This window comes from Colossoma macropomum, unplaced genomic scaffold (assembly GCF_904425465.1).
Source record: "Colossoma macropomum unplaced genomic scaffold, Colossoma_macropomum, whole genome shotgun sequence".
In the NCBI taxonomy this organism is placed as follows: domain Eukaryota; kingdom Metazoa; phylum Chordata; class Actinopteri; order Characiformes; family Serrasalmidae; genus Colossoma; species Colossoma macropomum.
The window spans coordinates 17,755,529-17,769,958 of NW_023494793.1; the positions used below are offsets into that span (position 1 = coordinate 17,755,529).

At 36.8% G+C, this 14,430-nt stretch overlaps 1 protein-coding gene across 9 annotated transcripts in view; it reads right to left on the bottom strand.

Annotated features, from left to right (window-relative positions):
- The window catches only part of cacna1db (calcium channel, voltage-dependent, L type, alpha 1D subunit, b), a 138,796-nt gene that overhangs the window by 72,008 nt on the left and 52,358 nt on the right, over positions 1–14,430 (bottom strand). The window lies entirely within an intron of this gene.

A 14,430-nucleotide genomic window follows, 5' to 3' on the forward strand; every position in this document is an offset into this window, starting at 1 on the left:
CGTGGTACTTTTGCGGAAGCTTGGTTTTCTCAGCGAGGGAACTTGACCTTTCAGGATGTGTATCCTCCTGCACATCACTGAGTGTTCTATCCCCATACAGTTAACCCTTGTGTGGTGTTCGGGTCTGTGGAACTTTGCTCATTTTCTGCGAAGAACACATTTTCAATGACTTTACACTCTACAACCTATACATTTATATTGCACATGGTGTTAGGGTGAATCCGCATGGAATAAAAGTGTGGAGGTGTCCCTTCACTCTGTTCTCCTCCTACATGGCCTGCTGTTAGTGTGTGTGTCTGTGTGTGTATGTGTTTGTATATGTGTGTGTGTGTGTGTGTGAGTGGACAACATGGACAGGCTGCTGACTGGCTACAGCTGCTAAAGGAGAACCCTACACTGGACACTTGTGATAATTTAAACATCTGATATTTTTACATTGTTTACATTTTTACATTTTTACATTGTAAATTGTTGTGGCTGTATTGATTAAGAAAGCCAATAATGCTGTGGGTCCACCAGACCACTGAGTAACAAAAACATCAACATCAAACAAGGGTCAAGACACAAAAGGGAATGATTTTCATGAACCGCTGAGCCTTGAGGAATTTACTTAAAACAAATATGACATTTAATATAATGACAATTAAGACAGTTTGTGTGTTTCTAAGGACCCAAAACATTAGTAATTCATTTTTGTATGACCACCTTCCAACCTCTTCTTATCCCTGAATGAAGGTGCACCCACACACCAGCTAATTCTTGCTGTTTGGGGGTTGATTCCAGACCACAGTCAAAACAAAGCTTTGTCACAGATGGGCTTCCCCACCTAAATAAAAGTATAAACAAAGTCATATTACCATACAATGAACAGAAATTAATGTAAACTGAAATAGACTACTTATCACTCCCCAGTTATTTTATATACAATAATAACTAGTACAATGTGGATTTAAATATCATAAACTAGATGCCAAAGGATATTCTCAAATATTTTGTTCAACATTTTCTATTCAAAGTTGGGAAAAACAAGAAGTTATTAAAAGGCCCATATCATACATCCATCCATCCATCTATCATCTAACCGCTTATCCTTCTGGGTCGCGGTGGGGTGCTGGAGCCTATCCCAGCTGTCATTGGGCGGAAGGCAGGATACACCCTGGACAGGTCCATATCATACATGTTCTTTATTATTATATTTTTTCTCTTGAGGTATACTTATAAATGTGGTTTTATGTACCAAAATCAATCATAATTCATTTTTATATGGCCATTTTCCTACCTCTCTTTATCCCTTAGGCTAGGTTTACATTACCCGGTTGAAATGGCACAAACGATGCTTACAGGGCTGTGCAGACACACAAATCTGATCTTTCCAAATCCGACCTGAGCCACTTTCATATGTGGTCCTAGATCAGATACGTATCCATGCGATCTTAATGTGAACCCTCAGATCGGAATTCATGTGCTTTTCTTCCACTGCGGGTGCGCCATCATTCAGCGTTACCATGACAGCAGAAGTTAAAGCCTGTAAACAGTGGAAAAGCAACACATCTCACCGCCTTCATCTCGCTTTAACAATGAAGCTGAGTTATTTGTGATGTTACTGAGTAGGAAGTGCGCATGTGGGTCATTTCAGGATGCCAGTTCGTTTACATTAACGACAGATTAGAATCACTTACCTAAACGAGTGTGTACCATCATGTCAGAGAGATCAGATTTGAGCAAAAAATCAGATTTCAGCAATGAGGCCTGTAATGTGAACGTAGCCTTAGAGGCCTCTCTTTATTGCTTTGTTACTGTACCTTTAAGACTGATGTATGTAAATGAGTTCTGCTTTGATTGGCTAACGTGTTGAATGTCAATCAAAAAGCAGTTCAAACCAGAACAGAAAAAGGATATCTCTAACCCCAAAAAATGTATTATATGAAAGAAGGAAAGAAGGAAAAATGGGCTTTTTTTGCCTGATTCAAATGTATTATAGTTCTTATCAAAATAAATAATTAGAGTAAATGGATAAGAAGATAAAGAAAATCATGTGCTGGGCATTTGCATTCTTTTTAAAACACTCAAATGGATGATACCACATCATTTTATGGTTTCTACAAGGGACATTAGACAATCAATTTGTAATTTCTGCTCATTTGAAGCTAGCCAGAACAGCATTTTATGGGCTTTGAGTACTTGTGGGTATTTCCAAACAAGTACTCATTCAGATACTCACTCTCAAAATCCTCCTAAACCCATTAATGTGCACAATTTTCTGTTGAGATTGCCTAGGCACAAAGTTGAAGAAACTTAACAAACGGATCAAGTCACACAGCTCAAAAAGCAAGTTTTTGTTAAAAATAGGTGGTTGGTTTTAACAAAACAATAAAAATCAAAACTTGATAGTGAATAAATGTATGGAAATGACATGTAATCAGAAAATTCTAAACAGGCACTGTTAAATATTCATGTAAGGTACAACTACAAAACAATCACTCTAGACCTATTTAAAGTGGCATTTCTCCTAATCACTAAATTTAGTTCCTGGACATGAATAGATTAAAAACAGTAATATTTATCATTCACATTTAACCATAATGTCTGTTACTGTACGTCAAATAATTTCCAGTGGACAGCAGCAATGTCTTAACAGTCAGGGTTAAGCCCATCTGCTCACGCACCATATGATGGTACTGTGATTTTAGGGCTGGATTTCACAGATACTGTACATTCTATAGGCTAATTTTATCAACTGTCTTTATTTATTTGTTAGCTCAGTGTGGTGTATCATTAAATAAGAGTCATTGGACAAGATAATTAAGGTTGCATTCACTATCCTACTATTGTAAACACCTCTAGATAAGAGCATCTGATACATAATGTGAAATATTCACATAAAATAACAATACAGTGAACCCAAAATGTGCCCTTTTAGAGTCTCTGTACTTCACAACAAGAAAAAAACAACTCTTCTCCGTTGTGTAATTCCCTTGGTTGCCCGGGCAACCCGTTGTGTTCTGGACCTGGTTATAATGAATAGGGAAAGCGCATGCGTTTATTCATCTGAGCTGAGGCCACCCTGATTCATCTAAGAAGCTTTGGGAAGCGTTAGGTCACTTGGAGACAGCTGCCTCTGCTTTATCCAGTGGTGGCAGACAGTGCACATAATATATCTGACAAGCAAGCAGGATATATCATTATGGTGACACATTACACTGATACCAATGCTGAAAATGACATTGTTAATATATCAGTTACTTGCCTACTGACTCAACACAGCACAACATAGATTACTCTGCAAAAGTCACAGACCACCCTTTATTGATTGATTTAATTTCCAATCAAAATGGCCAGTGAGTATGAGTTATTTATTTTTCACCAGGAAACAAAATACACAAAATCACACAACACTCTAACACTAAGCATAATATCAAATCTATTCATATTTAAAGTAGCACTATGTCATTTTTTTTTTGTTAAAATTGAAAGAAGAAGCATTACTGAGTCAAAAGAAAAAAACACATTAAAATATGGTGTGTGTGTGCCACTGCGAGTCACCCTGTAAAGCCTGAAACAATAATTTAGAAGTGAGAGGTGTTGGGTTGGATTTCCCAGGAGTTTTTGAACCACAACAACAACTTTATGTACTAACATCACACATACAGTATCAAAAACAAGGCCTGGCTCGATACTTAGTTCTCACATGCAAAATAAACAACATACTGTGGAAAATATGAGGATAACAGTAGATAAGTCACTTAAATCATCACTTTACAAAGTTTTGACTGAATTCTTGTTGAATACTTTTTCAACGTGCTCAGTGCAGGGGTCCGAAGCACAATCCATGTTACAGAATGTTTTCCAGCACATTACAGGCAACTACTCATTATCACCAAAGAGGACTGTAAATTACCAAAACTTACATAGTGTAGCTTCAGTTTGTTCACTCTTTACTTTTCTCTTCCATATTTCCAATCTTAAAACCAGTTACATCTGAGCCCTCCCAAAAAGAGCTGTTACCAAAGAAGTCCCTGATATTATACTGCCCTTTAAAGAGACACAAGCAACTACCCAAACAAACTTTACAGTTGCCTTGCAGATTTCTTTCTCATAGGCATCTTAAATAGCAAAAGGACAGTATTCTGCTGAGACAGAATAAAGATTGCATGTTTCATTACAAAGAGCATTAGTTCTGTTTAACTGGTTTTAGTAAAGCAAATTATATAGACAAATTGTTGTACTGAGAGTTTTAAAATGTGGCACTACTAGTGAATATTGTCTGCATGTCAATATTTGCATATTGTGCATCATTAAAATGTCATGATACAGTATTTTTACCATATTGCCCACCCCTATTCACCTGAATAAAGAAGAAGAAAAAGTTAAAGGAAAAAAGTTTTTAAAAAATAGCAGTTTCCAAAACTGGACTCCTAACGACCATGCAAGACCAAGATCAGCAGATAAAGAGTACTTAAAGCTTTCATCTTTGAGAGATATGAGAAAATAAAACTCCACTCTTGCTTTACATCTGAAAACATTCACAGGTGTTTCTATCTATCCTGCGAGAAGACAATTCAGTCTGAAAGGGTGTAGCTGTCAAGGAGCCGTTAATGATAAAAGGAAACAGACAATAAAGAAGAAAATCTACACTGAAACTAAACATCTGAGATGTGGAATAAAGTATTATGAACAGATGAGTCTAAATTTGTAATTGGGATTACTATGATCGTCAGAAACAAAAAAACAAACAGCTTCTAATACTGAATTTTAGAGGTGTGGAAAAATATCTAGATTTAATATACAGATTTTGTTGAAAAACTAAAAGCAAGACAGTATCATAATCTCATTTTATCCCCGTCATTAAATATCTGTAAAACCACTGTTTCAGATATTCCTTTGAAATAAGATATAGTGGTGACGCACAACAGCCTAAAGAGTCTTCCATATTTACATTTCTTTGGACGTGTTCACTTGGAAAGCTGCATGTTTTTCCTGATCATTTCAACTGCAAAAATGCTTATCTAAACCTGCAGTGACCACCACGCTTTGTGTTTAATCAAAGAACCTGAGTGTGTGCGTAACAAGAGGTCACAACTACACAGATGTTAGCACTGTCACACAGTGATAACACACAAATGCACTTGCACACAAACGCTGACACACACACACACACACACACACACACGGGCAGACACATGGTCCTCATTGTACTATTGGGGGGTAAATGGCTTTCTATTCTTCAGTGTATAAACAGCTGACTGAGCATGGGGCAGATACAGTCAGTGTCTGAATGGAACACTCAGCCCGGACCACTCTATTGTGCCTCTAAATCACACACACACATAAACACATAAACGGATCAAGTTTGGTAGTACATCTGGACTATGGTGTAGAGATTAGAACTGGCTACATAAATGTAAGACTCTAGAGACTGCAGCTTCACAAGCCTGTAGAAAACGAACAACAAAGGCAAACCCACACACCAGCTAATGAATGAAATATACCACCATTCAAAAGTTTGTCATTTATAGACAATAAAGACAAAGTGAATTTAAATATCATAATCTAGATGAAAACAGGGTATTCTCAAATGTTTTGTTTAATATTTCAGGTTGGGAATAACAATAATTTATTATTGAACAGCTGCAAATGTGCAAATGTGTCGGATTTCACCACATCATAAGGACTGTATGGACTGCAAAGTTAACAGTACTGGAACTTTAACTATGATTTTACATACATACTACTACAACAACTACTCTCTTATTTCAAAAAAAGTGAATAAAATGGTTTGGTATGGACCCAATGATAAATAGTGTACTGTAATTTTTTGTTGAATTTTTTTTTGTTAAAAATATTTTGTTGGATTTAGACCCCACTTGAAATACAAAGAATTCTGGCTATTCATTTATAAAATTATAATTTCATTCTTGATATTTTACTGCTTTTGAAGTTGCACCAGATGGTCACATTATAATATGTGCTTTCAAGACTAGTCATAAAATTTTTTTAAACTGTCGGCATGGATTTTTATTGTTGACACGTCATTTACTAAAAAAAAAAAAATCACACCACATAATGTTCACAATGTAATGAAACTAATGCCATAGTGTATAAATTTAATAATGAAATATATGGCTCCAGACTAATGTTGTCTAGTTGTTTCTGGAAAGATAAAATTGGTATGGTATAAATATATAACAATAAAATCACATGAATATGCCACAATGTTTAATAAAAAACCTGCAGTGATGTATCAGATGACATCTAGGCAGACAGTGACAAAAACAGGAAACAGATAAATGATTAGAACCTAGAACTGAGAAAAGAGAAATGGTGATGAGTTGAAAAATCATAAAAATAAAAATAGCCAGTATATGATAAATTAATAAATAACATACACATATTTTAGTTTCATTTATTGACAGTTTGAAGACTTTAATAAACAACTAAAAGTTGTCTTTTGTAACTCTATGAAAAGAAACTCTTGTATAATTTATTTCTCATTGAGAAATAGCAACATAGTTGTCAGATTAGTCTGAAAAAATATTCAAATGATAAACTAATTAATAGTAATTGTTAGTTCCAGCCTTAATTATGACGATTAACGGCTTGACCGATGATCAGTGCTGATATTAATCATCTGTTTATCGTAATCGGCATATAAATTTACTTTCTTACTGATAAAAGCGCCTTTTGTAATTTATGTGCAAACGCAATCAACAAAACACACTTCTATAGTCTGGCCTAATGTCCCGCCTACAGCTACTGTTTTGTATGAAATGTAGATGATTCATCGAGTACAACCAAGCAGCATTTCTGTAGACTGTCTCTGTGTCCCACCCAGTGTGGAGTAAATCCAATCAAACGTGCTTTTGGGTTTTGTGAGATATTGGCGGGAGTGAAGAAGTAGTGCCTGGTTCACTCCCACAGCGAGAGGAAAAGGTAAAAACGTCACGATTGAGCAACGCAGCTGATAAAAAGCTCAGTGCACTCAGTCATATAATTTCATTCTAGCCAAACAAATGCGACTTGTGCATGCAGCTGAGCCCTGCCTGAAACCTCACACTAGTTTGGTGAGAGTAAGGTTTCTGTATGTGGAAGCAGACATGATGTTCTGCAGGAGTTTGAGCATGTTTAGGATGTGTGTGCCTACAGCAGAGCTTCAGTGGGCAAACTACACAGACAAGCCTCCAGACAACACTAAATTATGCGTAAAATCATTGTTTCACATTTAATAAATGAGTTATACTTAATCTCTAGTCATTTTCATTTATATTTCCGTTCCTTTAAAGTACAGAGAGCTGCACATCGCTACTTTCAGAGATTCCACTGCTCTGCTTAGACTGCTTGTTATTGCATAAAATACATTCTTGGTTGAACAACAAAATGAAATAAACACACTGACGTTCATATACCTTTGTTGTTGCAAAGTAGCAGCTATCTTTACTGCATGCCTGCTCAGATGCTTACTGTAATATTTTTATTGTAATACATTTACAGTTCTGTGTATTTAATTAGTGTAGGCTTTATCGTTTCTCATTTGCATCCATATGTTAAAAAAGCAAGCTCTGCTCCTGATTTGTGCCCTTTTAACACTATGTCAGCGACTCGTACTACTCTTACTAAAATTGTGTAAACATAATTGTATACATTTTTTTCAAGTTTTTGAGTCCCTTTTTTGAGCTCCATTTTTCTTAAAAACCTCACCAGCTATTGAACATCATTGAGAGCTATTTAAGTTATTTTTTATCTCTTTATTATCTTAAAGATAACTAGTATCATAATAACGGGCATCAGTATCAGTCTCAGTAATTGGAAACAGTATCAGCCCTGAAAAAAGCCATATCGGTCGACCACCAATTATAACCCTTTAATACGTTAATCTGCAATACAATACGCAATATTATCGAAAGAACTGGTAGTGTATGTAATCATTTGAATCAGTACACTCATTGTCTATTTGCCAGTCTTTATTTGCTTTAACATTGGTGAATTTACACTACTGTGACGCACTATAGTACATAGAAATGTGTGTATATGCATGGTTGTGTGTGTACATTTGTGTTTGCAGCTGATTACAGGTGAACTCTGAGTGACCGACACTAACAATGACATAAAGGAAACACGATCTGGAACTAGGAGCAGCAACAAAGAGAAATGGAGGCAGAGAGACAGAGATGAGGAAGAGGAACTGCGAGAGAGGACAGACGGAGGAACTGTTGGCTCATTTGTGTAACTTGTCGTGTCACACGTTTCTCCAGCTTAGAGCTTTCTGTTCATGACCCAGTGCCCAAAATACTAAGGAGAAAATGACAGAATTAGGAAAAAGGTACGCAAACAAAATGCATATTTATATTTGCTTGCACGCTTGCAAGAGATGTAGATGATGAGGATGATAATAATAATACCTGTATATATATATATATATATATATATATATATATATATATATATATGGACCACTCTACTGAATTAAACTGCTCTCTCACAGTAAAAAAAAAAATAAATTAAAAACAAAACTTAGACCTTAAATATTTACAAGGATTATGTTATCATCTATTTAAATCCAAGATATTAATTGAGATCGTAATAAGCTAAATATATAATCATCATTTATAGGGTTCTTTCTATTGAGAGCTAAACCCTAAACCCAAACCCTAATCTTTAAATTTCAACTTGTGAAAATATTACATTTTTTTGTATTTTTCCAATATATTTTTTAAAGACAGTTTTTTCTTTTAAAAAGAAATTGAAAGATTTGAATTTATCTTGAGTTTAATTTTTAAATAAAAAAAGCTGATCCACATTCATGTCACTACCAAAAAACAAAGAGTTTTAGTCCATAGGCAGAGCTTTATTGTAGCCACACCCCTGCATTTTAGCACAGGTAGTGAGACTGCATCACTGTCCCTCATGGCCACATGGTGAGTAGTTTTGAAGTAAATGCGTTCTGAAGTCTAAAAATCAGTGTGCAACCTTAAGTACTACCTACCAGAACACGTTTTCTGCAATTAAGTAAACTTTTTATGTTTTAATGAAAATTATTCTGATTTTATTGCTGTACGACTGTCTTGAACTTTTTTGAAAACAAGAACTGCTTGTTACTTTTTACTCCATTTATGTTCAGTGTTTCACAAAGCTCACTGATGTATGAAGGCAACAAAGACTGTCCTGTCTGGTCTGAAATGACAGAAGGGCTACTGTGGCTCAAGTCACAGACATTTTTAATGATGTTCATGGGAGGAATGTGTCACAAAACACAGTGCAGCTCTCCTTGCTCTGTGTGGGGCTGTATAGCCCCAGACTTATCAGACTGCTCATGCTAACCCTTGTCCAACATCAAAAGCACCTACAATGTGCAGCGTCAATGTACAATGTACAGCGTCAGAACTGGACCTTGGAGCAACGGAAGAACGTTGACTGCTCCGACAAGTCCCGTTTTCATTTATGTCTCATGGACAGTCACATATGAGTGTGCTGTTTACTTGGGAAAGTGATGGCACCAGGATGTACTGTGGGAAGAAGACATGTAAATGCATTCATTGGTCTGGACAGGGAACACCCTTTCATGGAAATGGTATTTCTTAATGGCAGTGGCCTCTTTCAGTAGGATGACACACCCTGCTAAGAGTTCAAGGTGTTGCCGTCTAACGTCTTTGTGCCAGATACTACAGTGCATCTTCAGAGGTATTGTAGAGTTCATTCATATATATATATATATTGGTTAGAAATGTTAGAAAAATAAACAAGAAAGCAAGAAATAATTAAAGTATGAGGTAAATCTATTCAATAAATGCAACTGATTCAACACACTGTCAATGTGCAAGATTGTTATGAATACTATGAATGCACAAAAAATCAATATGGATAACAGATAAAATTGGATAACAGACATGATCTGCTTTGGAGCATAAAATGAAACACTGCTAACACTGCTTTTCTTAACGTTTATGTAAAATAAAATATTTTTATATAAATATTTAATATTAATTTATTTATTTTGATATGGGGGGGGGGTTCATTTTTGAAATCTCAGTTTGACCATTTGGTTTTTCAGTATGTTTTGAATGTGGTGAAACCGTTCAGAGATAGGACTTTTAAAAGGTGCTTTAGAAATGAAGCTAATGTCACAAATGTCAGGAACTCTCATTAAATGATTGCAACCGGTTTACTACGATCTCCTACGGCCATTTTAACATACAAATCCTGCCCCCCCAGATTCTTCAAAGCCTCTCTCTTCTTTTGATACAGGCACACGAGCCCAGGCAAATTTCTCTCTTCTTGTGCTTCTATTCTGTTCTTGCAGTCTGCCAAAGGCTCTGAGCTGCAGGCAGATGGCATGATTTAAAGAAGCCTGCAAAGATGATGTATTAAAGACAATCAATTATCCTGTGTATAAAACAAGCTCACACACACATACACACGCACACACACACACACACACACACACACACACAAACATACACTCTCGCGAACAGATACACTCTATAAAGTCTTATCTGACTTGTGCTCTGCCCTAACACTAGCCCTAGGCTGTGCTGTGACTCAGGCCTGGCACATACACACACTCACACACACACACAGGCCTGCACACAGGATTGCTTGCAGAGCTACAATTTATGCACATAAAAAAGATACAAAATACACACAAAGCAACCAAATGCACAAAATGTTGCTGTTCCTCTCTCTCTCTCTTTCTCTCTCTCTTTCGCTCTCTCTTTCACACACACACACACACACACACACACACACAAACACGTGTATTTACAATTACCCACGCACACACATAAACTCCACAAGGACATGTACCCATAGAATAGAACAGAATAGAGTATGATAGAATATGCCTGTAGTATGTCCAATTTTTGTTTTGAATGTTCTTAATATTGAATATTGTTGTTTTTTTTATTTATTTTTGTTTTAAAGAATTTAAAAATGCCAGCTCACATACATACATACATACATACATCATCTAAACCGCTTATCCTACTGGGTCGCGGTGGGGTGCTGGAGCCTATCCCAGCTGTCATTGGGCGGAAGGCAGGATACACCCTGGACAGGTCACCAGTCCATCGCAGGGCAGACAGACAGACATACACAGTCACACACACACTCACACCTAGGGGCAATTTTAGCACGTCCAATCGGCCTGACTGCATGTTTTTGGACTGTGGGAGGAAACCGGAGTACCCGGAGGAAACCCACGCAGACACGGGGAGATCATGCAAACTCCACACAGAAATGACCCTGGTCGCCCGGCCGGGAATCGAACCCAGGCCATTCTTGCTGTGAGGCGACAGCGCTACCCACTGCGCCACCATGCCGCCCTCCAGCTCACATTTATCACTAAATATGCCCTAGTGCGTCTAATAAGTGTTTTAAGTGTTCTGTGAAAGTAGGTACTACTGTGCATGTATAAAAATACAGGGTTAATGGAAAGGGGTCTTTCCATTCACTCTTAAAAATGGTTCTTCAAGGGTTCTTTAGTAAAGAAAGTGGTCCTATATAGAACCTTAAACATTTAAAGAACCCTTTGCATGATTCTTCAGACTGATAGAGAAAGGGCTGTAGATGGTTCTATATAGAACCTTTTTGAAGGTTTTATATAGCATCAAAAAGGATTCTTCTATTGTAATATGCTTGATATTAAAACAATAGAAGTGCTATTCATATATAGGTTTGCTTCTATATGGAACCCTCTTCGAAATGCTTCTATATAGCACCATCTACAGCACATTCTCCAACAATCATGCAAAGGGTTCTTTGAGTGTTCAGGGTTCTATATAGATCCATTTTCTTCACTAAAAAATCCTTAAAGAACCACGTGTGTACAAAAAATGATTAGCATACAGTGTGCTTCCCCTCCAGCTATACATGTTTATGTTTATTTATTTATGTATTTAAAATAATTGTTGATTTGCATTATGTATTATTTACTTTTTATTTTTTTGTTAATATTTTCCAATACTTTGATTTCTTGTCTACTCGTACCCAGAATGCCATATATGTATGTTTATGTAGGAGAGGCCCACCCCTCCCCACCTTTTGCCTGTCTACTACAAATATAATGTTAAACTTGGAATGTTAATCCCTGTATCCTTATAAATTAAAATCTTATTAAAAAAGAAGAAAAATGGTCTAAAAGGACTTGGAGAAAACACTTGCTATATGATGAGCAGCAGTGATAGGGTTTTCGTTTTTGACCGCAGAGAGCAGCTGTTTTTTACAATGAGAGTTGAGAGAGCCTGAGAAGTTTCAGTTTCAGTGGCTGAGCGTCAAACAATAATGTTAGCTAACATTTCTGTGTTTGTTGCATAGAAACATGAGACTAGTGTACTGCTATTTAGTGCATATTCAGCTGACATACTGATCTATAGTGTTCACTAAAAAATGCTCGTGTATTGTGGGAAATGCAGTGCTCTCAAAATTCGGATCCTAAGAGAGAAATGATCGACAAATGTAACAGATCTATTTTGGTTACAGACTTAGTCTTTAATAAAGCTATGGTCTGTGACATCAGGCTCAGAATAGGGTATAGCAATGTTTACTGGAATAATCATAATAGAATGTAAAGCTAAAACTGATTACACAGCTTGTATGGTAGGGCTTCCCAACACAGTTTTCAGTGAACTCTTATATTGGTTATTGGTCATTAGTTTTACCAGCTACTCTTACAATAATATTATAATACTACACATAAAATCCACAAAACAATTCAAATCACAAATTCAGATGCCTTTGGTAAGTATGCTACAAGCAAGCAAGGACTGAGGGCCAGGTCTAAAATGAATGTTCCATTTACTGAGGCTGCAGTTTATCATGCAAACTGCACATAGGACCACTTACTAACTGCACTGAAATGGTGGAGTTCTTTCAAAAAATTTCTACAGAGGTGTGATTCTACTCAAATTTAAGAAACAATAACTTGTGAGCACATATTGCGGGTGCCTTAAGTCAGTTTTGCACAGTGTCTGATCCCGAGAGTTCAGAACATTTGAGGCCTGTGCCTCTGTCTAGTCCCTGTGTCTGCTTCCATAGTTAAAGGAAGCCTCTGAATAACACGTCTTTGAGACACCACTACTTTCAGACCTAGTTTTAAAACACAAAGAAAAAACAGCCGCCACCAATTGTCCAAATATTAGCATATCAGGCAGAATATGTAAATAGCCACACTTTCAATATCTCTATCCATTTTCTGCCTGATCCCCCTCTCAAATGCATATGCATGAGGAAAAGAAAGGAATCATGCATGTTATAAGGCTTTTAGGCTTGTACGCCAGTTTTTATGTAAGTCAAATGCCAACAACGTGTCCAATTTACACCTGAAACTGACGCAAAAGGCCCTGAGTGTCCTAACTAGGGCTGCAACTATCAAATATAAACTTTTTCTAATATCCTAATACAGTCTACTGCTTAATAAGAAAAGTTCCGTGAAGTCCTTTACTGACAGCTTTAACCAGGAAGTGCTTACCCTTCATGGTTCACCCATTGTAGCATGGTATTTGCCTGTATCAAGTAGCCAGTGTGCGTGAGCTTGTGAAAAACACCTTGGTAGGCTTAACGCTTAAATCACGAGAGGCAGGAGGGCAGTGTCAAGGCAAGCCGTAAAGAGAGTTGATTTGATTCAATTAGATGAGAGTCTATCTAGCTGACCTGCTAGAGAAAGAGAGTGAGAGAGAGAGGAAATGATGGAGGAGTGAGTGAGTGAGAGAAAGATATAATCCTTCCTGTCATCCTCCTCCCTGCCCCCTCCAACTCTTTGCAGTAAGCCGAAGCTTCCACAACTCACAGCCTTCAGCTCCAGCTGTTCTTGTCCTGCCATTCTGAATCTACACACGTATGCTCTGCTGGGCATGTCTGGCCATTTGCAACTCTTGCTACTAAATAAGTGTTACCGTGCAAGGGCAAGTTCCCGAATGCTGATGAATTAATAACTCATACTTAACGTACTTCTGAATGGAAAGAAAATAAGTGAACAGTGGTTCATTGTAGCTGGGGTTAGCTAAAAGTGAAAACAGTTCAAAGATCTTTCTCTGTTTTCAGGGTTTCCCACTAAGGAGAAAAACAGCACAAGAGTATTATGTTTGTGTATTATGATATATAATTTTTTTCTTCCCTCACAGTTAACCAGACAACTGTGCAAGTTGATACTTAAATATCAAAATTAATCAGAATGAACCTATAATGTTGGTGGACCTCAAAGTTGTCCAACAAGAGAGTTATGATTACTCTATAAGACTCAATTACTCAATTAAAAAAAAAACATTAATCATGATCTTCCTCATGAATCAGTAATGATTAATTGGCAGTTTGTATCATGATAATGCATGTTTTCAACTCTCCTATACTGTTAGATATAAAGGTTCTGTGCAGGTGCATTTTTCATTCATCAAGGTACAAACAATGTAAATGTACCCTTAAAGGTACAACAGGGGTTTTAAG